Genomic DNA, 24,069 nt, shown 5'->3' with positions numbered 1-24,069 from the left:
TCAATTCTGTTTTATTGATCTACCTGCCTATCTCTGTACCAATACCAGGTTTCCCCCCCCCCCCTTTTTTTTTTTTTTTGTTTTATTACAATTGCTTTGTAATATAGCTTGAAGTCAGGGATGGTGATTCCCCCAGAAGTTCTTTTATTGTTGAGAATATATTTTGCTATTCTAGGTTTTTTGTTATTCCAGATAATTGAGTTAGAATTTTTTGATGGGGATTGCATTGAATCTGTAGATTGTTTTTGGCAAGCTTAGCTTGCTTGTAGCTAACCATCAGACGGAACATGGGGACTCCAATGAAGGTGCTAAAAAAAGGACTGAAGGAGCTGAAAGGGGTTGCAACCAACCTCATGGGAAGAACAACATTATTAACCAACCAAACCTTCCAAACTCCCATGGACTAAAACACCAACCTTTGTGCACACATTGAGAGACCTATTGATCCAGTTGCATATGTAGCTGATGATGGCAGTGTCTGGCATCAATGTGAGAAGAGGCCTTTGATCCAGGGAGGGCACGTTTTCCCAATGTAGGGGAATGCCAAGGCAGTGGGGTTAAGAGGGTGAACCTTTGTGGAGACAATTGTAGAGGGAAGGGGGATGGTAGTGGAGTGGGGGAAAGGGAAAACATCTCAAATGTAAATAAAGAGTATCTAATAAAGAAGAAAAAGAGAGATCATGAATTTGAAGGAGAGCAGAGAGGGGAAGATTTAGAAGGAGAAAAGGGAAGAATTGTAATCAACTTAGAATCTCAGAATACACACACACACACACACACACACACACAGGGAGCAGGGGTGGAGGGAGAAGGAGAGACAGATGGACAGACAGACAAAAATGCCCAAGCAAAGCGATGCAAGACAAAAAGTCTACAGAAATACCATTGAGTTTTTATTATGTTGTCTATCTACTGCTGAATATGGGGCCTACCCTTAAGTGTGATTAATATACCCAGTGAAAATCCACTGTAGAAAACAAGTTTTGCCTTTGTAAATGACTGTCAATTATAGATAGCTTCTTGATTAGGGGTAGGAGTCTGTCCACTCCCCTTTGTTCGTTTTGAGGCCCTCATCTGGCTTGAATATGTGCATGCTGCTAGGTCTCTTTGGGTTGAAGACATTGTTTTGTTGCCGTTACCTATCTTCTCTGGTTTTTCCAGTCTCTCCACCTCCTCTTCCCAGGGCTCCCTGAGTCCCGAAAGGAGGAGTTTGGCGGTGACTTCCCGTTAAGGACTGAGTGTTCTAAAGTCTCTTGGTCTCTGCTCATTGTCCATTTGTGGATCTCTGTCTTGGTTCCCATCTCCTGCAATAGGAAGCTTCTCTCGTGATGACTAAGGAACCTGCTGTAGAATTCCTGCTATCAAAGAGTCTCTTCAGTCCTCAGCTGACTCCAAGAAACCCTCTCTTCCAAGACAGAAAGCTTGTATAACAGTTACAGGGCAGGGAGGCGAAGGAAGTGATGGTGTCTAATGAGCCCCCACACTGTTCTCAGCATCACCTGTGGTGGTTGTGGTCGGTGGTAGATACAGGTGCTGCTGGTACTATTAAGACCACATGGCCAAGACTCGGAGCACATAAAAGGACTGGAAGCAAGCAAGAGGAAGAGCAGAGCGGTAAAAAGACAATCATCTCAGGAGGTAACCTGGTCTCACCCCAGAGCTGCTCCCCCTCTATCTGTGTCTTCCAAAAAAAAAAAAAAAAAAAACCATTTCTCGTGCTGACTTGGAGAAGCAGGGATGTAGTTAGTAAAGCAAGACTATTTCATATGAGCAGACACATTTTAGTCATACAGGAAAATAAGATATTTTTAAGACATGCAAAATAATGAAGTAATAACTAAATATTTAGTGTCATTGGTCAAGAAAATTGCAATGATCAGAATTTTCACAAAAAAAACAGTTATGGTTAATTGTGATAAAGGGACTAAAGAAACAGCTTGGTGATTAAAAGCATGTGCTGTTCTTGCAGAGGAACTGAGTTCTGCATTGGGATCAAAACACAGCTTAGTAGCACCTGTAACTCCAGCTCTAGGGAATACAGTGCCCTCTTCTGCCCTCCGAGAGCACCTGCGCTTGTGTGCGCATACCAGGCACACACGCATAAATACAGTTTAAAACAGATGCAATAAGACCAGAAGAAGCTCTGCTACATTCTTCACGTTTTCAGGATTTCTCTGAAATATGAAATCTATGAGGATAATTTTAAAAGTGCCACGTTCTTTAAAATGCAAACACCAAAATTCAGGCCTCTCTAAAGTATCCAGTCTCTCTAAAAGTGCCCACTCATTCTAAAACTCCAGAGTATCTTCAAAGGTTCAGAATCAAGTGTGGGCTCCTGCAAAATCAAAATAAGTCAAGTACTTCCTCGCTCCTTGGTGCCCGGAGCCCACTCACGATCCTCTGGGCCCCGGATGCGTTGAGCAGCTATTTCCTTTTCCCAGGCTCTGCCCTCCTCAGCACACGCAGCTCCACTCTACAGTTCCTGTTGTCCTTGGTGGTGACTACACAGTACTGTCATCCCCAAAATGCTTGGATCTCTAATGCAGCTGGCCCAACTCTTCACTAGCCTCTCCTGGGCTGTTTCTGACCCTGCCTGATGGTGCCAAGCCTCAGTCTCCCTACATGGCTTCTTTAATTCCAGGGCTTTTACTGCTAAGGCTGGACTTTCCCTGATGATCTGTGAAACTTAAAAATTACCAGGTCCAGCTGCCAGCAGCAGGCACAGCCTTAGTCCCCTGTGGAGCACAGCTTCTGTGTGTTGACCCCAAGAAAGCCCTTCCCAGAAGGTTTCATCCCAGTGATGATGCTGATCTCTTAATCATCACTCGTTTCTCAGCCCCAGCTGACCAGCATTAATTGTCCAGGAGAGCAAAGGTTTTGTTTCAGGTATTCTGGTCTCATTAATCAGACACCACAAATTCACAATAGAAAAGTCACATAAGTGGGGAAGAAATACTTTATTTCAGCTTATAATTCTACATCACAGACTATCATTGCCAATATCCTGGGTTCAGTGCAATTTAAGTTTCACCGAATGCAGTGGCTCCTCCAGGCCTTGTAGAGAATTTGCCCCTGCCACACCATGCCTCGGCTCAGCAGCCTGGTGGAATCTTAGCACAAGTTTTCACAACTCTCTCATTCCTGTGCCTCCCTCAATGAGTTCCTCATGGACAGCAGTGCTCAGTTCTGCCAGCTCAAGATGGAACCTGGCCCTCTCGTACACTCACACACACACACACACTTCTAACTGTTTAATAGTAATGGTGTCTACATTTCTCTAAACCAGCACAATTTTCTTACAGCGCATGGCTTTAAGTAAATATCTAATATATTATCAGTTGTTTTTTACAATAAGAATTGCATTTTCTCCATTGATCGAGGTAACTTCATCATACTGATGAAACTGAGTTTTTTAATTTTTTTATTCTGCTCTTGCTAAATTGTAGCAATTTTATATCATTAAATATATTTATTATATATTACATTCTATAAAGTTTTATATTAAATTTTGATGTCTGGTAAGTTATTATTTAGTTATCATCTGAAGATATATGGACTAGATGAGACCTAGTGAAATTATGCCCACTTGTAAAAGTAGCTTTTATTTGCCAGATGTAATTGTTGTCTCAGAAGCTACTGTTTAATAGGCTCACCCTTTCTAGCTCTTTCTGAGCTCTGGCTAACATTCAACTCAACTCTTCTGTTTCAAGCCGACTGATTCAATTTGGCTTTTTCAGCTTCTCACTGAATTGCTCTGCTTGGCCTCGAACTAACTGGCAATTTATTCTAATCCTCTGGCTCTTATTCTCTAGCTTCAACTACCTCTGCTGCATGACAGAGCTGGACTCGACTCCATTGCATTGCCCCTGCATGGGCTGCCTTGACTACTCCATTGCACTTAACTGACTGAACAGAAATGTCTGACAATGTACAATATATCCCCCTCTCCCACCCTCCCTCCCCCCTCCTCTCTCTTCTTCCTCTTAAGTAGCCTCCCTTTCCTGCCTGTTGTTGTGAGAGTTGGGTGTGTCCTATTTCTGCTCATCTATCAAATCTCTGACTCATCACTTTGTCTGCTCCTTAAATTGACATCATTTTCAAACATGGCTGCTTCCTTCTACAAACTAACTTTACTTTCACTGTTTGAGATTAAAGATGTGTGTTCCAGCCAGGACAGCCATGTTGCTGAATTAAAATTCTTCAACACTACTCTGATTTTCTGGGAAGATGTTTTAAGGTATGGAATATTAACTATCACTAATCTGAAGAAAGTAACAGAGTGTCTGTCTGTGCACTGTGAGTGTGCCAGGGAACCATCAACTCCCGTGGAACTATAGTTACAGACAGTTGTGAATGGCTGTGTGGGTGCTGAGAACTGAACTCGTGCTTTTGGGAAGAGCAGTCAGTGCTCTGAAACTCTGAACCATCCCTAGAGCCTAGAATTGTCTTTTTTTAATTCCTGACTCACTGGCTTGTAAAAAGCTGTCTTATACATTTAGGTCTGAAGTATAGGAATTAGAATTAAGCTGTATTTTCCTTAATAATTGCTGGTACATTTGGTTTTTCCATTTCTTTTTGAATTTTTGTTTAAAGTTGTATTTTCTTGGACATTTTCTGGATTGATTCTTCATTTCTTTACTTAGACTAGTTATAAATTTTAAAGCTAGGCAGTTAGCTGACTTTGAAAAAAATCTTGGTATTTTTATTTTTACCCTCTAGGTATTTGTGCTTGTATCTAATAGTTACACTGTCTGAATCATATTTTCTAAATTTATTACCTAATACATTGAATCACCTAAACTTTCTAGAGCCAAGATAAAGGAGATCTCTCTGGGACTGCTATTCTAATAGACCAGGTTAAACTGACAATGTTTATTCTTTTTTCTTCTTTAAGTTATATATTGAACAGTGAAAATGTATATTTTATTTATTTACATTTCAAATGTTACCTCCTTTCTCACTTTCCCCTCTGCAAACCTCCATCCCATCCCTCCTTACCCTACTTCTATGAGGTTGCTGCCCCACCCACCCACCCAATCCTGCCTCACCGACCTGGCATTCCTCTATACTGGGGCATCAAGTCTTCATACAACCGAGGGCCTACCCTCCCACTGAGTTCAGATAAAGCCCCTTCAACTCCTTCAGTCCTTCCCCTAACTCCTTTATTGGGGTCCCTGTGATCAGTCTGATAGTTGGCTTCAAGCATCCGAATCTGTATTGCTCAGGATCTGGCAGAGCCTCTCAGGGTACAGGTGTATCAGGCTCCTGTCAGCACGCACTTCTTGGCATCAGCAATAGTGTCTGGTTTTGGTGTCTGCATGTGGGATGGATCCCCAGATGGGGCAGTCTCTGGATGGAATATCCACAATACAACTCTCGGACCACATGAAGCTCAAGAGGAAGGAAGACCAAAGAGCGGATGCTTCTGTCCTACTTAGAAGGGGGAAAAATAATCAAGGGAAGTAGAGGGTGGGAGGGACTTGGGAGGAAGAGAGAAGGGGGAGGGAGAAAAGAGTGGAAGAAGCAGATGTGGGTGGAGAGAGATAGAGGAGATGTAGAGGTGATCAGGAAATGGAAGAGTTGTGTAACAGTGGGTGATGGGGAACTGGAGGAAGCAACCAGAAACCAGTAACCACGTGTTACCATATCTGTTACATCTCCTTTAGAAAAATAGTATCAAGAGACAAGGTGCAGAGGCCTTGCACTCTTCGTGTTGTCCCCCAGATACTAAGGTTAGCAATATGTACTACCATGCTCAGTTCCCCCCACTGGAGCTTTCTATGGGTGATTTTGTATTGCCGGAGCAGAAGAACTGAGTGATTTTCAAGGAGATCCCACACTAAGCCTGAAAGTGCATACACTGTTGGAATTTTCAGGGAAAAAAAAAATGTTTACTGGCCTGCGTTAAATGGGTAATTGAAAGTCACTAATCAAGAAAGAATATCTTTTTCTAGAGCAGTGCTCTTATCCTGTGACTCCATACACAGGATCCACCATCCCAGTAAATGCTTTGTATCCCATATTGTATTCTGCTACTAAGAGGGTACCCATTTTACCAGCAGATCTCAGGGGAGTTTTGTGACCCTAAATTTAGTAAGAACTAATCTGCTGTAAGTGAACATTAGGTTTTAATGTCTATAGAAATTATATAGAAGTACCCAAAGAGTTGTGAAAGAAGAGGAAAATTGGTAAATACTGTTGACTCGAGGCATATGTTTATTTCTCTTTAGTTGGGCAGAGCATAGGTATCAGAGCATGCATATGGACGTCTGTGGACAACGTTGTAGAATCTCCTGCCTCCATGTGGGTTCTAGCAACTCGGCCGACTCAGGCTGTCAGCCTGCACAGCAGTTGCCTTTACCCAGCTGATCCAGAAATATTTCCATATGAAACTATTAGTCTCCTAACCCTGTTACAGTTTTACTATCACATAGTACACATGATCTCTTATTTCCACTGCTTTGCCTAATGGGTATTGATCATGCATTTTACAGGTGCAGTACCTTTATCAATTAACTGTGATAACTCATCAATCATTGATACTCATTTAAGTATCAAAAACTCATCCTAACCAATGTAGCTTATAGGAAAGCAAAACTGAGTCCATTCCTGAGACAGAGCCTCCAGCCTAAGTATCCGACATTTTTAGAAGTTGTCTATGATATCTAGTTGGACAATGTGATGCCATTTTTTTTACAACTTTATTTGAAAAAACAAAGATAAATGTGCAGATTTTAGGCATTTTTTGCATAAAAGTATACAATACATTTTTGTCAGTACTTGGTTTTTTTTTTTTTTAAAGGTTTGATAGTGTGATTAAGATCTTACTAGTTACAATGAGCATAAAGTACATGTAAAACAAGATGTAACCTGGAAATAGTCAAAGTTTTCTTGGTGTGTAATTTTTTTTTTTTTTTACAATGAGCAAACAGTACATGTAAAACAGGGTGTAACCTGGAATTTGTCAATGTGTTCTTGGTGGGTAAGGATTGAGCAAAACTTTTTGTTTCGTTTTGTTTTGTTTTTTTCTTGGACTTCACACAGTCTGTGAGTTGTTTCTGGGGCAGTGCGAGCCTCTGGGGTTAGCATCCCACTATCAGTGACTGGTGATGCTATTTTTAAATTAAGAAAAAAAAAATCTATGGGGCTCGTCAAGTTTGCAGTCCACTGATCAAGGAGTATAGCACAGCTCTTTTCTCTGGAAACCCCCATATCTCTCATAGAGCAGAAGATATGACTCTGGTCCTCATGGAAGTCGCCCATCTTCCTAAATCTAATGGAAAGTTTAATCTTGCCTATAGCTTTTTCATAGACACCCCTTTGTCCATGTCTACCCTGACCTTTTCCTTGACACACAAAGTTGTCAGACTTTTTAAAGATAGAAAATGAGATTGTCTTAAAAGTTGATTTTGTTTACACCTTGACCCAACACTTCAAGCAATACACTGCAATATACTACACACACACACACACACACTCACACACATTGTGAGTAGAAATAGTGAGTACAATAAATGCAAAATGAGTAAAGAAAACTGTCATGATTAACCTCAGCTGTCAACACAGTCACCTGGGAAGAGGGAGGGAACCTCAGTTTACTGTAGCTCTAGAGAGATATAAGAAAGGTGGAATGGGGTTAACCTTAGCTGTGACTCACAACATTCTTAGGGAAATGGAATCTAAAGAGGCCACCTCCTGTAGCCAGGCAGGAACCCCAGTAGAGAGACACCAACCCACCTACAAAACTTTCAACTCCAAATGTATCCAGTCTACAAGTAATGCAGGCATGGGAAATGGAGCATAGACTGAGGGAATGGCCAACCAATAACTGGCCCAATTAGAGACCTATCCCATGGACAAGCACAAGTCCCTAACACTATTAATGATTCTCTGTTATCCTTGCAGACGGAATAAGTTGTTCTCTGAGAGGCTCCACCCAGCAGCTGATTCAGATAGACACCCACAATGAAACAGTGGATAGAGCTTGGGGATTCTTACCGAAAAATAGAAGGAAGGACTGTGGGTCCCAAAGATGATAGGATCTCTACAGGAAGACTAACAGAGTCGACTAACCTGGACTATTGGGGCTCTCAGAGTGTGAACCATCAACCAAAGAATTTATACAGACTGGATCTAGGCCTCTCACATGTATGTAGCAGATGTACAGCTTGGTCTTCATGTGGGCCCTAAACAACTGTAGCTATACCAAAAGCTGCTGCCAGTATGTCAGGTATGTTCTAGCTGTGCTGCCTTGTGTGGCTTCAGTGGGAGAAGAATCACCTAGCCTCAAAGAGATTCGAAGTGCCAGGGTGGGGGAGGGGAGATAGGGTGATTCCCACTTGCTCAGAGAAGAAGGGAAGTTGAGATGGGGGAATTGTGAGAAGTGGTGGCTGGGAAGGGGGCAGTGAGCAGGATGTAAAGTAAGTTCCTGCCTCTGGGTTCCTGCCTCTGGGTTCCTGCGTCCACTTCTCTAAATGATGACTGTAACCCATAAGTCAAATAAACCCTTCCCTCTCCATGCTGTCTTTGTTCACTGTTTTAGCACTGAGTGCAACAAAAGCAGATTAGAACAAAAACCAAACCATAGTCATTTCTAAATACAAATAGTACCCTATCACTGAAATGAGAAGCCATTCAGTTCTTGGAGGAAGAGAGTGATAAGTCAAAGTGCTGTTTTCTGAAATGAGATTGGTCGTGTGGGATTCAGTTGATTGTGCCTATAGGCCCAGCTACTGAGGCTGAGACACGGTCATTTGACCTTAGCAATTCCAGGCCAACCTAGGCAACATGGGAAGACTATTTGTAAAAATTAGGAGGATCAGGGGAAAAAAGCAAAGAGAAAGGGGGGGGGGAGGAAAAAACTCTGTGTGTGTGTAGCAAAGTTAAAATCAAGTCAGGACATCTCACAACAAAATAAATGTAAATTACATCATGAGAGGCAGAGGCTAGTATTTCCAGCAGTCTTGCCAAATGAGGACAGATAGTCTGATAGATATGGAAATGGGTCAAAGGCCAGGCCAGCCTGAGGTACAAAATGTCTCAAAAACACTGGAATTGTTGGTGGTTTTCATATGCTCTAGGAGTTGTGAAGGAAAAGCAGCGATGGAGAAGCACACTTTGTACATGTCTCAACGTCTCTACTCTTCACGCTATTCATATATTGTATATGATAGACACCGAATTTGTGATAAAGATCATTCTAGGGTCTCAAAACCAACTGCAACTATACTAATGGCTAGTATTTACCATAAATCAGAAATTACAAGTAGAATAAGATTTAATACCAAAATAACTCACTGTTGTTGACTTTCTCACATGAGGCGATTTGACGGAAAGCAAACACGTTTAGATGTTCGGCTGCAGAATTGTTCATTTATCGCTCTGAGAACTAGTGACCAATCCATTTCCTTGTGATTCTAAGATTCCAGTGTGAGGTCTCACGGGTTTTCCTTAGAAAGGGATTGTCTTAGGGTTTTACAGCTGTGAATAGACACCATGATCAAAGCAACTCTTAAGACATTTAATTGAGGCTGGCTTACAGGTTCAGTCCATTCTCATCAAAGTGGAAGCATGGCAGCATCCAGGCAGGCATAGTGCAGGAGGGGCTGAGAGTTCTACATCTCTACATCTTCATCTGAAGGCTGCTAGGAGAAGACTGCATCCCACGTGGTTAGGAGGAGAGCTTTAAAGCCCAAACCTACAATGGTACACCTACTCTAACAAGGCCACACCTACTACAAGACCAAATCTTCAAATAGTGTCACTCCCTGGGTGAAGATACTCAAACCACGGAGTTCTACTCCCTGGCACCCATAGGTTTGTTCAAACATATGAGTCTAAGGGAGCCATACCTAAACATAGCATAGTGCAAAATATATTTAGTCTAAGTTCAAAAGTCCCCACAGTCTATAGCAGTATGGACAATTTTAAAAGACCAAAGTTCAAAGTCTCTTCTGAGATCCACCCAATCACTTAACTGTAATTCCCAAAGCAAGACAGAGAACCAGCTGGGTAAACTTCAGACTTTGCATCTCCATGGCTGATGTCAAAGCAGTCTTCAGATCTCCAACTCCTTTTTTAATCTTTGTTGACTGCAAAAACAACTTTTTCCTGGGCTGGTTCGACACCCTGTTAGCAGCTTTCCTTGGCAGATAGATATCCCACAGCTCTGATATCTTTAATATACTGGGGGCTCCAAGTCAACTTGAGCTTCACAGCTTCTTGTTCCAATGTCTGGGATCCACATATGACCTTCTGGGCTTCTCAAACAAGCTTGGTCACTTCAGTTCTGCTCACTGGAGCACTCTGGGCTCTGGTTGACTCCACTGCATTGTGGCTGTTGTTCCTGGTGGTCATCCCATGTACCAGCATCTCTAACATGCTGGGTGTTCTCACTGCAACTAGGCTTCACCAATAGCCTCTCATAGGCTCCCTTTACGGGGCCAAGCCTCACCTTCTTTGCATGGCCCCTTCAGGCCTGGGCCTTCAATTGCAATTGAGGCTGCACCTTCACCAATAGCCTTCTATGGCCTCAATGCCAAGCTTCAGTTGCTTTTCATGATCCCTTCATGCCTTCAAAAATCAGTACCACCTGGGTGATTCTTACGTATTACTAAGTACAGCTACAGCATAAGGTACAACCCTGGCTATCTCTGGAGCACAGCTTCTTTGTGCTCTCAGAAAATACTTCCCAGAAGATTTCACCTCAGTGATGCTAGTCTTAATCATCACTAATTTCTTAGCTCTGCTAACCAGCATCAATTGTCCCAGTAGTCTCCTTCTCCTCTTGGCTATAAAGCCAGAGAGACTTGGGGCAAAGCTGCCAAAGTTCTGATGCTTGCTGGAGCTTGTTCTATGCCCCCTTGTTCTATTACATCATCACCAGCTTTCGATTTTCTAACTTCTTCACACTGCTTAGCTTAGCTGTCCTGGAACATGCTGTCCAGATTGACCTTGAATTTAGAGATCTCAGCTTTCTTTCCTGAATGCTAGGATTAAAGGCATGGCATTACATGCCTTTTGGATGTAAGCTTTTCTCTACTCCGGAGCTTTTTCTGTACTGGGCTGGCCTGAAGAGATCTGCTTGCCTCTGTCTCTTGGGATTAAAGATACATGCCACCAAGCCTGGATCTAAGCTTAGCTGGGTAGGATTTTGCCCCAAGGTCACCCACAACTCCCTAAATTCAATTTAATATCCATAAACACAGAATTCAGCTCCATTTCACTTCCTGGTGCTCCTATAGTACTGGAATCATATAGTTCATACTTTTTCTTTCTACGCTTGCTACGCTTGTTCAAAATGCTCTTCAAGAGACTTAATCAAAGAACAAAGTTTCTGCTGGGCTTTTTTTAGACTTCCTTTGTCAATGCAATTACTATAAATCTCTTTACCTTAGCCTCAGGTAGACTCTTCAGACAAGGGCAAAAAGCAGCACATTCTTCACCAAAATATACCAAGAACAATCTCTTAGTCACATACTAAAATTCTTCTCCTCTGAAACCTCTATAGCCAGGCTTCTACAATTCAAGTAATTCTCAGCAACAAATTCTTCCATATTTCTACTGGGGTAGCCTATTGAGCCCCACTTAAAGCATTTAAAATCCAAAGTCCCAAAATCTACATTCTTTCAAACAAAAGCATAATCAGGCAATACCCCACTCCTGGTACCACCTTCTGTCTTAGGGTGAATAAACACCAAGACCAAGGCAACTATTAGACAATATATGATTGGGTCTGGCTTACAGGTCCAGAAGTTCAGTGCATTATCATCAAGGCAAGAGTATGGTAGTGTATTCCTCCATGTTACCAGCAACATTAACAACGATGATCACTCTTTTGTCATGCTGCATTTGTAAAGTGTACCACGTCATTTTCAATTACTAAATTATTAAAAGACACATGTCTTCCTGAGTGTGTTGACTTGTAGACATGTCCATGCTAATGACAGAGATGTTATAACTTCCTAACCAACTCCTCATCATAGGAAGTAATGTGCTCTTAGGTTTTAGGTTTAGTAGGTATTAGTGGGATACCTACTAATCCTATTATATTAGTCATGGAAATCTAATTCTAGATTATACTAAATGATGGGAGCAATCTACAGCTAATCTAAAATATAGTTTTAAATATTTGACCTAACTTTTTCTGTGATTTCCTATGCACAGTATAACAGGAGAAACCACATAAATGCATACATTCTTGCAGCTGGGATTACTAAAAATGTAGCCAGTACAAACTTCTGCAAACAAAATAGTCATCAGAATTCTCATGGTTGTGACCAAATAAACAAGATGTGGGGGGGGGGGATTTATTTAAGCCCACAGTTTCAGAAGTATTACTCTGTTACAGTAGGAGAAGTGTGGTGAAGCAGGGAAGGTCATATCATAGCAGCCAAGTAATAGAGCCAAGCAGTAATTGCCAGACACTAAGGCAGGGTATAGCCCCCAAAGACATGCTCCCAGTGACCTACTTCCTTCTACCTGTGTCTGATGGTTTAGAGAGTCTGGACTTTTCTTAATTTGTCCATGTGCTCCCTATCCATTGTCTGTGTTTCTGGTTCCCTGCCCCACCCTCATGAAGCTGAGGAAGCATCAGCAGACATGAAAAGGCAGAAAGCAGGAGAGAGTATGATTATGGCTCCTTGCTCCCTGCTTTAAAGTGTCTTTGATGCATGACTTGACCATGACACTTTGTGGGGTCCCAAGACTCCAGTCTCCAGCGATGACTGGTCCCTTTCTAGAACTCTTAGTCTCAAGGTTGCTTACTCCCTTCCCACTTTTGTTAATCTCTTAGCATCTCACCATCCTTATACCTACCCTTATGCCTTCTTACATGTGATGATGCATTAAGAGACAATATCCTGGGAACACAGGAAACCTTACCAAATATACTGTCACTTGGTGTTGGACTTCTTACCCTCCAAAACTGGAAAAATACGTTTCTTTGTAAACCATCCAGGCTCTGCTTGGCTCTAACAGTAATAATGAGGTAAGGCATATCACCTAACTGGAGCCTTGATTTGAACATATATGGACTGTTTAAAAGTTCTCTCTTTTTTAACTGAACATATTGGAATATAGGTATTGATGGGGAAATTATGATAAAGATTCTAATTTGCAAGGTAAGTAATAAAGGGTACTCTCTCTCTCTCTCTCTCTCTCTCTCTCTCTCTCTCTCTCTCTCTCTCATAATCCCATCCTAACGAAGTCCAACTCAGCTATTTTGATCTTAGAACAGCTTCCCATTGTTTTTTCCAATTTGTTTTTAAAGGCTTGAAGGGTTAATTATTGAGAGCTCCTTGGATAACATTTATTTTTACTGTCTCCTGTAGTTTCACTTCCTGAACTAGGTCAAGTTGTTTTTCCTATGGAAGGCTTAAAAGATATTTTTCACTTGTTTTAGGTTGCAAATATTATTTAAAAGAAAATAAAGTTGAATAACTCGACAAGCATGAAACGTAGATCACAAAGTAAAATAATCTTAATTCAAAGTATTATATTTGGTGTGGTGATTCAAATAGGAATGACCCCTATAAGCTCATGCATTTGAATGCTTGGTCTTTAGAAAGTGTTGTTACTTGAGAGGGTTAGTTGTGTGTGGCCTTGTTGGAAGAAGTGAGTCACTGGGGGTGGGCTTTGAGGTCAAAAGCCCATGCTAAGCCATCTCTTCCTGCTGCCTGCAGATCCGGATGGAGAACTCTCAGCTCTTTCTCCAGCACTGCGTCTGCCCACCATGATGAGAATGGACTAAACCTCTAAAACTGTATGCAAACCCCAATTAAATGCTTTCTTTCATAAGAGTTGCCATGGATGTGTTGTCCCTTCACAAATAAAACACTGAATAAGACACGTGGAAATACGTAAAAGTATAAAATTCAGTGAGGAGGAAATAGAACTAAGTATCACTCAAATTACACAACAGTTAATTTATATGTATCAAAAATTTTATATAATACTTTATTATCTAAAGTAAAATATCACTCTTGTCTTAGTCAGGGTTTCTATTCCTGTACAAAACATCATGACCAAGAAGCAAGTTGGAGAGGAAAGGGTTTATTCAGCCTACACTTCCACATCGCTGTTCATCACCAAAGGAAGTCAGGACTGGAACTCAAGCAGGTCAGGAAGCAGGAGCTGATGCAGAGGCCATGGAGAGATATTATTAACTGGCTCGCTTCCCCTGGCTTGCTCAGCCTGCTTTCTTATAGAACCCAGGTCTACCAGCCCAGGGATGGCCTCACCCACAATGGGCTGGGCCAGGGATGGCTCCACCCACAATGGGCTGGGCCCTCCCACTTTGATCACTAGTTGAGAAAATGCCTTACAGCTGGATCTCATGGAGGCATTTCCCCAACTGAGGCTCCTTTCTCTGTGATAACTCCAGCTTGTGTCAAGTTGACACACAAAACTAGCCAGTACAACTCTCATTTCAAATCAAATAGAATTTTTTCAACTTATGCTGATATCCATAGCTAACCAATTAAGAACTAATGTTAATTTGTTAAAATCGCACCCAATAGCAGCTTATATATCTACATCTATCGAATGTTCTCTTTTGGTTAACATTTATTTTTCTAAATTTAAAAGTTATAGTAAAAAGTAGAAGCGTTTCTCAAACAATAAAGCAGCTAAAGCCCAAGAAAAAGATGGATCCTTTGAAGCATCTTTTGTGTGCACTTTGCCTGATACTTTGCCTCTCAGAACTGTTGTTTTCAGAGCTGAGTTTCAAAACTGGGTTCATCTGCCCTTTCTCTTAATAATGGGGCAGGATCAGGCTATGTCCGCTTCTTCTATCACTGTGTCCCCAGCATTTAACCCAAGACCCTCCGTGATGCCTAGCTGAATGAAGGAATCAGAACCAGAGAAATGGCCCAAGGACTTTGTTTTCAGACCTCCCCCAGATGCTTCTAGTGATTAGCTAATTCCAGTGCTGGTCTCAGCACTTCAAAGCTGGAAGAGATGTTAGCTGTCCTCTCATTCCTTCTACTTGTCTGGCAACCAGAGGACACGAAGTCTGGGAAATTAAATAACTTGTCACATATAATCATAGTTTCATACTTAGCAACACATTTTGAGATTAATGATGGCAGTAAGAAAATGAGACAGAAAGATAGAGATTTTAACCAAAAAAGGCAAACTCTTTCACTACTTGGCCTTAGGGACTAGGAAAAGCCAGCCCCATGCAGAGAAAGGGCTATCAGAGCTGGGTTCCAAGCAGCGTCTACTCACTTCACATCCTGGCTCAGGGAACGAAAGGACGTCCTCTGTGTTTTTTCTCCTCATTGCCTTCCATACAATTCTGCCTAAGAGGAGAAGAACATTACCCTCATCTGCTATATCCTTCCTCCTCAGGGCAGCACAAGCCAGAATCAGTGAGGCCATTTTTACCTCCAGAAATCTGTCAACAGTTTAAAATTCACTAGCTAACATGATATTTTGTACAAACACACCAAAAATGTTTAATACCCAACCCTCTTATTTCTGCCTGCATATTAGCATGATTAGAAAATATTTGTGGCTAGATACTCATCAGAAAGTAAACATTTATTCACCTAGCTGTTATTTCTAGAACCATTTTGCTATGTTTAAATGGAATTTCCTTCAGCCCACATAATTCTTATATCGTTTCAAAGGAACTCTGCAGTAGTCTTTTTGTGAGTGTGATGGCGTCAGCGTAAAAGGGACTGGTCAAGCAAAATGTAGTGTCGGTTGGGAAATAATCCTCTTTTTAAGAAATGTCTGCTGTCTCAAATATATAATAATAATAATAATAATAATAATAATAACAATAATAATAATCATATGTGTGGCAATCATTATGTCACAATTGTCTAAACAAATAAGCTAGTTAGGCAAGTGTGCATGAATATATATACATAGATATATATTCTTATCAGTATATATATATCAATATATATATATATATATATACATATCAATAAGTGTGCATTTTCTCAGTTTCTAAACAGATGTAAAGGTATTGTTTATATTGAGGCAACAATTGGTATCCACCTAACCAATGACCACTCACTTGCTTTGCCTGAAGGGAAGGATAAGAAGTCTGCTTGCCTCTGGGAAGGAGAAGAAGATGTTTGTGTTGACTGAATTCCATTCCCTTTCCTGCTTAGAAAGCTGTCTCTGCAAAGTGTCCTGTCCAGCACTATGTATCTGTGCTATGACAATGAAACATGGTCTCGTGGACACACCTTGAACAGAGTTGGTTTCTTGTTTGTCACCAATCCTGAATTTCGTGTACACTCACGTTCAGGAGTTAGCACACGGCTGGTTTTATTTACCTCTGGGGAGTGGGACCCAGGGAACGCATAGTTTACTAGCCTTTGTGCCACTTTTGTTGTTGGATTCTTTAAGTTTGTGTGGTGTGTGTGTGTGTGTGTGTGTGTGTGTGTGTGTGTGTGTATGTATGTATGTATGTATGTATGTATGTATGTATCTACAGAAGCCAGAGGCCTCAGATCCCTGGAACCAGTTGGAACCAGAGTTAAAGACAATGTGTGTTATTCAACAAGGGTGCTAAGAATGGAACTCCAGTTTTCTGAGAGAACAGTGAGTGCTCTTAACCACTGAATCCTCTTTCCAACCCCTACTTTAATTTTCTATACTATACATAAGTGACACTTTAAAAATGACAAAGCAGAGCTGAAGAGATAGCTCGGTTATTAAGAGCGCCTCTGCTCTTCCAGAGAACTGAGGTTCAATTTCTAGCACCCACATGGCATCTTACAACTGTCACAACTGCAGTTCTTTGGGATCCAGGGCCTCTGAGGGCATTATGCATGCAGTGCACAGACTATAGGCAGGCAATTCAGGCATCCACATAAAATGAATAATCGAAGTAAAAAGACAAAGCAAATAATTTAAAGATATTACAAACTGAATTTCTGAATAGCTGGCATATTAACTGTGGAAAAACCAACAGACATAATATTCAAATAGTTATGCATATGCTGAAGCAAATAGCTCCCTAAGTACATACATAGTCCATTGCTTTCTTGAACACTATGTCAATTCCCACATGTTCTATCATTTAGAATAGTGAAACAGTTCTTTTTTAGGACAGGGTTGCTCACTCTAGAGCTCAAGCTGGCTGCCAATTCACAATGCTTCTGCCTCGCTCTCCCAAGTAACTGGATTACAGACAGCTGCTACTTTTGAATTTTTACTATCACATTTTTTTCCTCCAAGAGAACAACTGTTCATGAGTATTTTTCATCTTCTAAGCATTGCAAATGTAAGATTCCTTTCACTAGCTAAGTTTGTTAGGTGGGAATTTTTAGTATCCATTGTGATTTACTGTGATCACTTTGTGTCCCTGAGTTTTATTCTGGGATAACAATGAAAGACAAGAGCTGGCTCTGCTAACTGAGGCTGTGAGTCAGTAACTATTTCTACCAGGTAGACTCATTGGAAGATGGACTGAAGAGCCACAGAGCATGAGAGCCAGGAAAGTCCCTCCATCTTTTTACTAGGAGCCACCCTGCTAACATCAATTAACAATATGAACCCACGAGAAAGGTTGTAAACCTCATTCAGAACATGCTAGTCTAGCGTCCTAGGGATGACTTATCCTAGGGGGTCCATTATTTTCCTCTCATTCCTCTTTAGAGCGCTCCCATCTTGAGCATCTTGATTCCCCTTTGTGTGTTTTAGGAAATGAACAGAAGTTGGCACCTGTCAGTACAGCATGGAAAAATAGCAACCTCAGATAGCATATGTCCTGGTCCCAATTGACAGTGACAGCAGGGAGGCACACGGGATGAGCAGCGTTGTCTGAAGGACATCTTACCACACAGACTTCACTGAGAACATTCCCATTGGGGGTTGCTTTCCCAAGTGGGAGTGCAAGAGAATGAAAAACACAGTTGCTCACTGCAGTTCCAATCCAGCACTTACCCCACCACTAAAACTTGTGTTTTTCTCAGGTCTGTGCTCCTTTGACTGCTGTGACCCCTCTAGGTCTTCACTCTGCCAATACCATCACAGATGTCTTCCTTAAAGCCACCTTGTCATTATTCCCTACCTCAGCTTTACTGAAGCAAATATTCACATAGATGGAGGGTTTCAAAAGTCTGGGTTTGGCAAGATGGTTTGGTGGTTAAAGATGCTACGTGGGTCTAATGACCTGAGTTCAATCCACAGAACACATGTGTAGGTGGGAAGCTAGAACCAACCACACAATGTTCTCCTCTGAACTTTACCCATGTGCCATGGACTGTGTGCTAGTACATGTACACCCTGTGCATACATGTACCCAGTAGTTCTAAAAATATTTTTAATTGATACCTGGTCTAGGACATTAGCTCAGTAGGTGGAGCACTTGCATGGCATCCATGAGTCCCTAAGTTCAATTTTCAGGACTGCGTCCACCCAACATGGTGGCTCATGCTCGAACTTCCAGCACTCTGGAGGTAGAGTAGGAGAATCAGGTCACACTTAACTCAAGGTAGCATGCAAGGAAGCCTGACACTAACCTGAGCTGTGTGAAACCCTAACTAACTAACTTTTAAAAAAAATCCTCATCTGAGGAGAAATAAAGGGATTTCACAATGCTTTCCCAGTGCATTCCTTCTCCTATTTTCCTATCCCCTCTATGCATGAACACCATTAGGAATATACCGTAAGTTACCACAATAAGCTCACTGAGAATACTTAGGTAATTGAATAGCCTCTCTAAAACACAAATATAAAAATCATGGACTTATTAGCCTTAAAAATATTTCTTTCTGTTAGTATTTAAGAAAAACATTTGTTTAAACACTTCTCATACATCTTCTACATCAGTATCTCTCTCATCTGGGGCCAGTATTGGCCTTGTAATGAAAGGTGGATAGCCCTTGATTCTAAGGAAATTCCTTTATAAATAAGGTAACGGGAAGGTCCTGGAGCCTGGCTCAGAGAGATCAAAAAGAGTAATACCAACCTCTGGCTCAAAGTGTACTGCATTGAGAAGACTCTTTCTTTCTTTCTTTCTTTCTTTCTTTCTTTCTTTCCTTCTTTCTTTCTTTCTTCCTTTCTTTTGTTTACATGAAAATATTATTTTTTATTTTTTTAAAACTTTATTTTAAAAACAAAGATAAATGTACAAATTTTAAGCATTTTTGCATAAAAGTATATGAAAATATTTTTGTCAGTCCTTGTTTTTTTTTAAAGGGTTGATAGTGTGCATTAAGATCTTACTAGTTACAATGAGCATAAAGTACACGTAAAACAAGATGTAACCTGCAATTAGTCAAAGTTTTCTTGGTGTGTAAGGATTAAGCATAATGGTTTTTTCTTTTTCTTTCTCTTTTTTTTTCTTGAACTTCATATACTCTGTGAGTTGTTCCTGGGGTGTTCAGAGCTTTCTGGGGTTAGTATCCAATTATCATTAACTGCATATTATGTCTGTTCTTTTGTGACTGGGTTCCCTCACTCAGGATGATATTCTCTACATGCATCCATTTTCTTAAGAATTTCATAAAGTCATTGTTTCTGATAGCTGAGTAGTACTCCATTGTGTAAATGTACCACAGTTTTTGTATCCATTCATCTACTGAAGGACATATGGGTTCTTTCCAGCTCCTGGCTATTATAAATAGAGCTGCTATGAACATTGTGGTGCATGTGCCCTTGTTGTATGTTGGAGCTTCTCTGAGGTATATGCCCAGAAGTGGAATAACTGGGTCTTCAGGTAGTACTATGTGCAGTTTTCTGAGGAATCACCAGACTGATTTCCAGAGTGGTTGTACCAGAATACAACCCCACCAACAGTGGAGAAGTGTTCCTCTTTCTCCACATTCTCACCGGCATCTGCTGTCATCTGAATTTTTGATCTTGGCCAAACTGACTGGTGTGAGGTGGAATCTCAGGTTGTTTTGATTTGCATTTCCCTGATGGCTAAGGATGTCGAGCACTTCCTCAGATGTTTCTCAGCCATTTGATATTCCTCAATTGAGAACTTATTGTTTAGCTCTGTTCCCCATTTTTTAATAGGGTTGTTTGGTTCTCTGGTGTCTAGCTTCTTGAGTTCTTTGTAGACCTTGGATATTAGGCCTCTATCAGATGTGGGGTTGGTAAAGATATTTTCCCAATCTGTTGGCTGACATTTTGTTTTCTTGACAGTGTCCTTAGCCTTACAGAAACTTTGCAATCTCATAAAGTCCCATTTCTCTATCCTTGGTCTTAGAGCACAAGCCATTGGTGTTCTGTTCAGGAAATTTTCTCCTGTGCCTATGTGTTCTAAGGCTTTCCCTACTTTCTCTTCTAATAGTTTCAGTGTGCCTGTTTTAATGTGGAGATCTTTGATCCACTTGCCCTTGAGCTTTGTACAAGGAGATAAGAAAGGATCTATTTTCATTCTTCTGCATGCTGAGTGCCAGTTGGACCAACACCATTTGTTGAATAGGCTGTCCTTTTTCCATTGAATGTTTACAGCTCCTTTGTCAAAAATCAGGTGACCATATATGTGAAGGCTCATTTCTGGATCTTCTCTTCTATTCCATTGATCCACATGCCTATTTCTGTACCAGTACCATGCAGTTTTTAGCACAATTGCCTTGTAATATAGCTTGAGGTCAGAGATAGTGATTCTCGAAGATGTTTTCTTGTTGTTGAGGATGGATTTTGCTATTATAGGTCTTTTGTTATTCCAGATGAAACTGCACATTGATCTTTTCAACTCTATGAAGAACTGGGTTGGTATTTTGATGGGGATTGCATTGAATCTGTAGATTCCTTTTGGTAGAATGGCCAATGTTGATCCTTCGAATCTGTGTGCATGGGAGATCTTTCTATTTTTTGAGATCTTCCTTGATTTCCTTCTTTAGAGATTTGAAGTTCTTGTCATACATGTCCTTCACTTGCTTATTTAGAGTCACACCAAGGAATTTCATATTGTTTGTGACTATTGTGAACGGTATCTTTTCCCTAATTTCTTTCTCCACATGATTGTCCTTTGAGTAGAGGAAGGCTACTGATTTGTTTGAGTTAATTTTATATCCAGCCACTTTGCTGAACTTGTTTATCAGCTGTAAAAGTTCTCTGGTGGAGTTTTTGGTGTCACGTAAGTACACTATCATGTCATCTGCAAATAGTGATATTTTTACTTCTTCCTTTCCAATTTGTATCCCTTTTATCTCCTTTTGATGTCCAATTGCTCTGGCCAGGACCAATTGCTGTCCAATTGACCCTTTACTGTCAATTCCAGTACTATGTTGAATAGGTAGGGGGAGAGTGAACAGCCTTGTCCAATCCCTGATTTTAGTGGAATTGCTTCAAGTTTCCCACCGTTAAGTTTGATGTTGGCTGTTGGTTTGCTGTATGTTGCTTTTATTATGTTTAGGTATGGGCCTTGGATTCCTGTTCTTTCCAGGACTTTTAACATGAAGGGGTGTTGAATTTTGTCAAATGCTTTCTCAGCATCTAGTGAGATGACCATGTGGTTTTTTCCTTTGAGTTTGTTTATATGGTGGATTACATTGATGGATTTCCATATATTAAACCATCCCTGCATCCCAGGGTGGTGAATGATTGTTTTGATGTGTTCTTGGATTAGGTTTGCACGGATTTTGTTGAATATTTTTGCATCAATGTTCATAAGTGAGATTGGTCTGAAATTCTCTTTCCTTGTAGGGTCTTTGTAAGGTTTAGGAAGGAGGGTTATTTAGCCTCAAGAAAATGAGTTAGGTAGTGTTCCATCTGAGTCTATTTTGTGGAATAGTTTGGAGAGTATTGGTATTAGGTCGTCAATAAATATCTGATAAAATTCTTTACTGAACCCAAATGGACCTGGGCTTTTTTTGGTTGGGAGTCTTTTGATGACTGCTTCTATTTCTTTAGGTGTTATGGGATTATTTAGATGGTTTACCTGGTCCTGGTTTAACTTTAGTATCTGGTATCTGTCTAGGAATTCATCCATTTCGTCGAGATTTTCCACCTTTGTTGAGTATAGGCATTTATAGTAGGATCTGATGATTTCTTGAATTTCCTCAGTTTCAGTTGTTATGTCTCCACTTTCCTTTCTGATTTTGTTAATTTGTATACTCTCTCTTTGCCCTCTAGTTAGTCTGGCTAGGGGTTTACCCATCTTGTTGATTTTCTCAAAGAACCAGCACTCGGTTTTGTTATTCTTTGACTGGTTCTTTTTGTTTCTATTTGGTCTATTTCTGCCCTAAGTTTGATTATTTCTTGCTGTCTACCCCTCTTGGGTGTATCTGCTTCCTTTTTTTCTAGAGCTTTCAACTGTGCTGTCAAGTTGCTAGTGTATGCTCTCTCCAGTTCCTTTATGGAAGCACTCAGAGCTATGAGTTTTCCTCTCAGTACTGCTTTCATTGAATCCTATAGGCTTGGGTATGTTGTGTTTTCGTTTTCGTTGAATTCTAGAAAATCCTTTATTTCTTTCTTTATTTCTTCTCTGACCGTGCTATTGTTTAATAGAGCATTGTTTAGTTTGCATGTGTATATGGGCTTTTTGTTGTCTTTGTTGTTATTAAAGATCAGCCTTAGACCTTGGTGATCTGAAAGGATGCATGGAACTATTTCAATCTTCTTATATCTATTGAGGCTCATTTTGTGACCAATTATGCGGTCACCTGATTTTTGACAAAGGAGCTGTAAACATTTAATGGAAAAAGGACAGCCTATTCAACAAATGGTGTTGGTCCAACTGGCACTCAGCATGCAGAAGAATGAAAAGAGATCCTTTCTTATCTCCTTGTACAAAGCTCAAGTGCAAGTGGATCAAAGATCTCCACATTAAAACAGGCACACTGAACTTGTTTATCAGCTGTAGGAGTTCTCTGGTGGAGTTTTTGGGGTCACTTAAGTACACTATCATGTCATCAGCAAAGAGTGATGTTTTTATCTCTTCCTTTCCGATTTGTATCCCCTTGATCTCCTTTTGCTGTCTAATTGCTCCAGCCAGGACTTACAGTACTATGTTGAATAGGTAGGGGGAGAATGGGCAGCCTTGTCGAATCCCTGATTTTAGTGGGATTGCTTCAAGTTTCCCACCGTTAAGTTTGATGATGGCTGTTGGTTTGCTGTATATTGCTTTTATTATGTTTATGTATGGACCTTGGATTCCTGTTCTTTCCAGGACTTTTAACATGAAGGGGTGTTGGATTTTGTCAAATGCTTTCTCAGCATCTAGTGAGATGACCATGTGATTTTGTTCTTTGAGTTTGTTTATATGGTGGATTACTTTGATGGACTTCCTTATATTAAACCATCCCTGCATCCCAGGGATGAAGCCTACTTGGTCATAATGAATGATCGTTTTGATGTGTTCTTGGATTCGGTTTGCAAGGATTTTGTTGAGTATTTTTGCGTCAATGTTCATAAGTGAGATTGGTCTGAAGTTCTCTTTCCTTGTAGGGTCTTTGTGTAGTTTAGGTACGAGGGTTATTGTAGACTCAAAAAATGAGTTGGGTAGTATTCCATCTGATTCTATCTTTTGGAATAGTTTGGAGAGTATTGGTGTTATATCCGCAATAAATGTCTGATAAAATTCTGCACTGAACCCATCTGAACCTGGGCTTTTTTTGGTTGGGAGGCTTTTGATGACTTCTTCTATTTCTTTAGGTGTTATAGGGTTATTTAGATGGTTTACTTGGTCCTGGTTTAACTTTGGGATCTTGTATCTGTCTAGGAATTCGTCCATTTCCTCCAGATTTTCCAATTTTCTGGAGTATAAGTTTTTGTAGTAGGATCTGATGATTTCTTGAATTTCCTCAGTTTCAGTTGTTATGTCTCCACTTTCCTTTCTGATTTTGTTAATTTGTATACTCTCTCTTTACTCTCTAGTTAGTCTGGCTAGGGGTTTATCAATCTTGTTGATTTTCTCAAAGAACCAACTCTTGGTTTTTTTTTATTTTTTCAATGGTTCTTTTTGTTTCTATTTGGTCTATTTCTGCCCTAATTTTATTTCTTGTCATCTACTCTTCTTGGGTATATCTGCTTCCTTTTGTTCTAGGGCTTTTAGCTGTGCTGTCAGATTGATGATGTAAGCGCTCTCCAGTTCTTTTTGGAAGCACTTAGGGCTATGAGTTTTCCTCTCAGTACTGCTTTCATTGC

The sequence above is a fragment of the Micromys minutus genome (assembly GCF_963924665.1).
Source record: "Micromys minutus genome assembly, chromosome: 4".
In the NCBI taxonomy this organism is placed as follows: domain Eukaryota; kingdom Metazoa; phylum Chordata; class Mammalia; order Rodentia; family Muridae; genus Micromys; species Micromys minutus.
The sequence above is the reverse complement of the archived record's forward strand: the minus strand, read 5'-3'. Positions refer to the sequence as shown.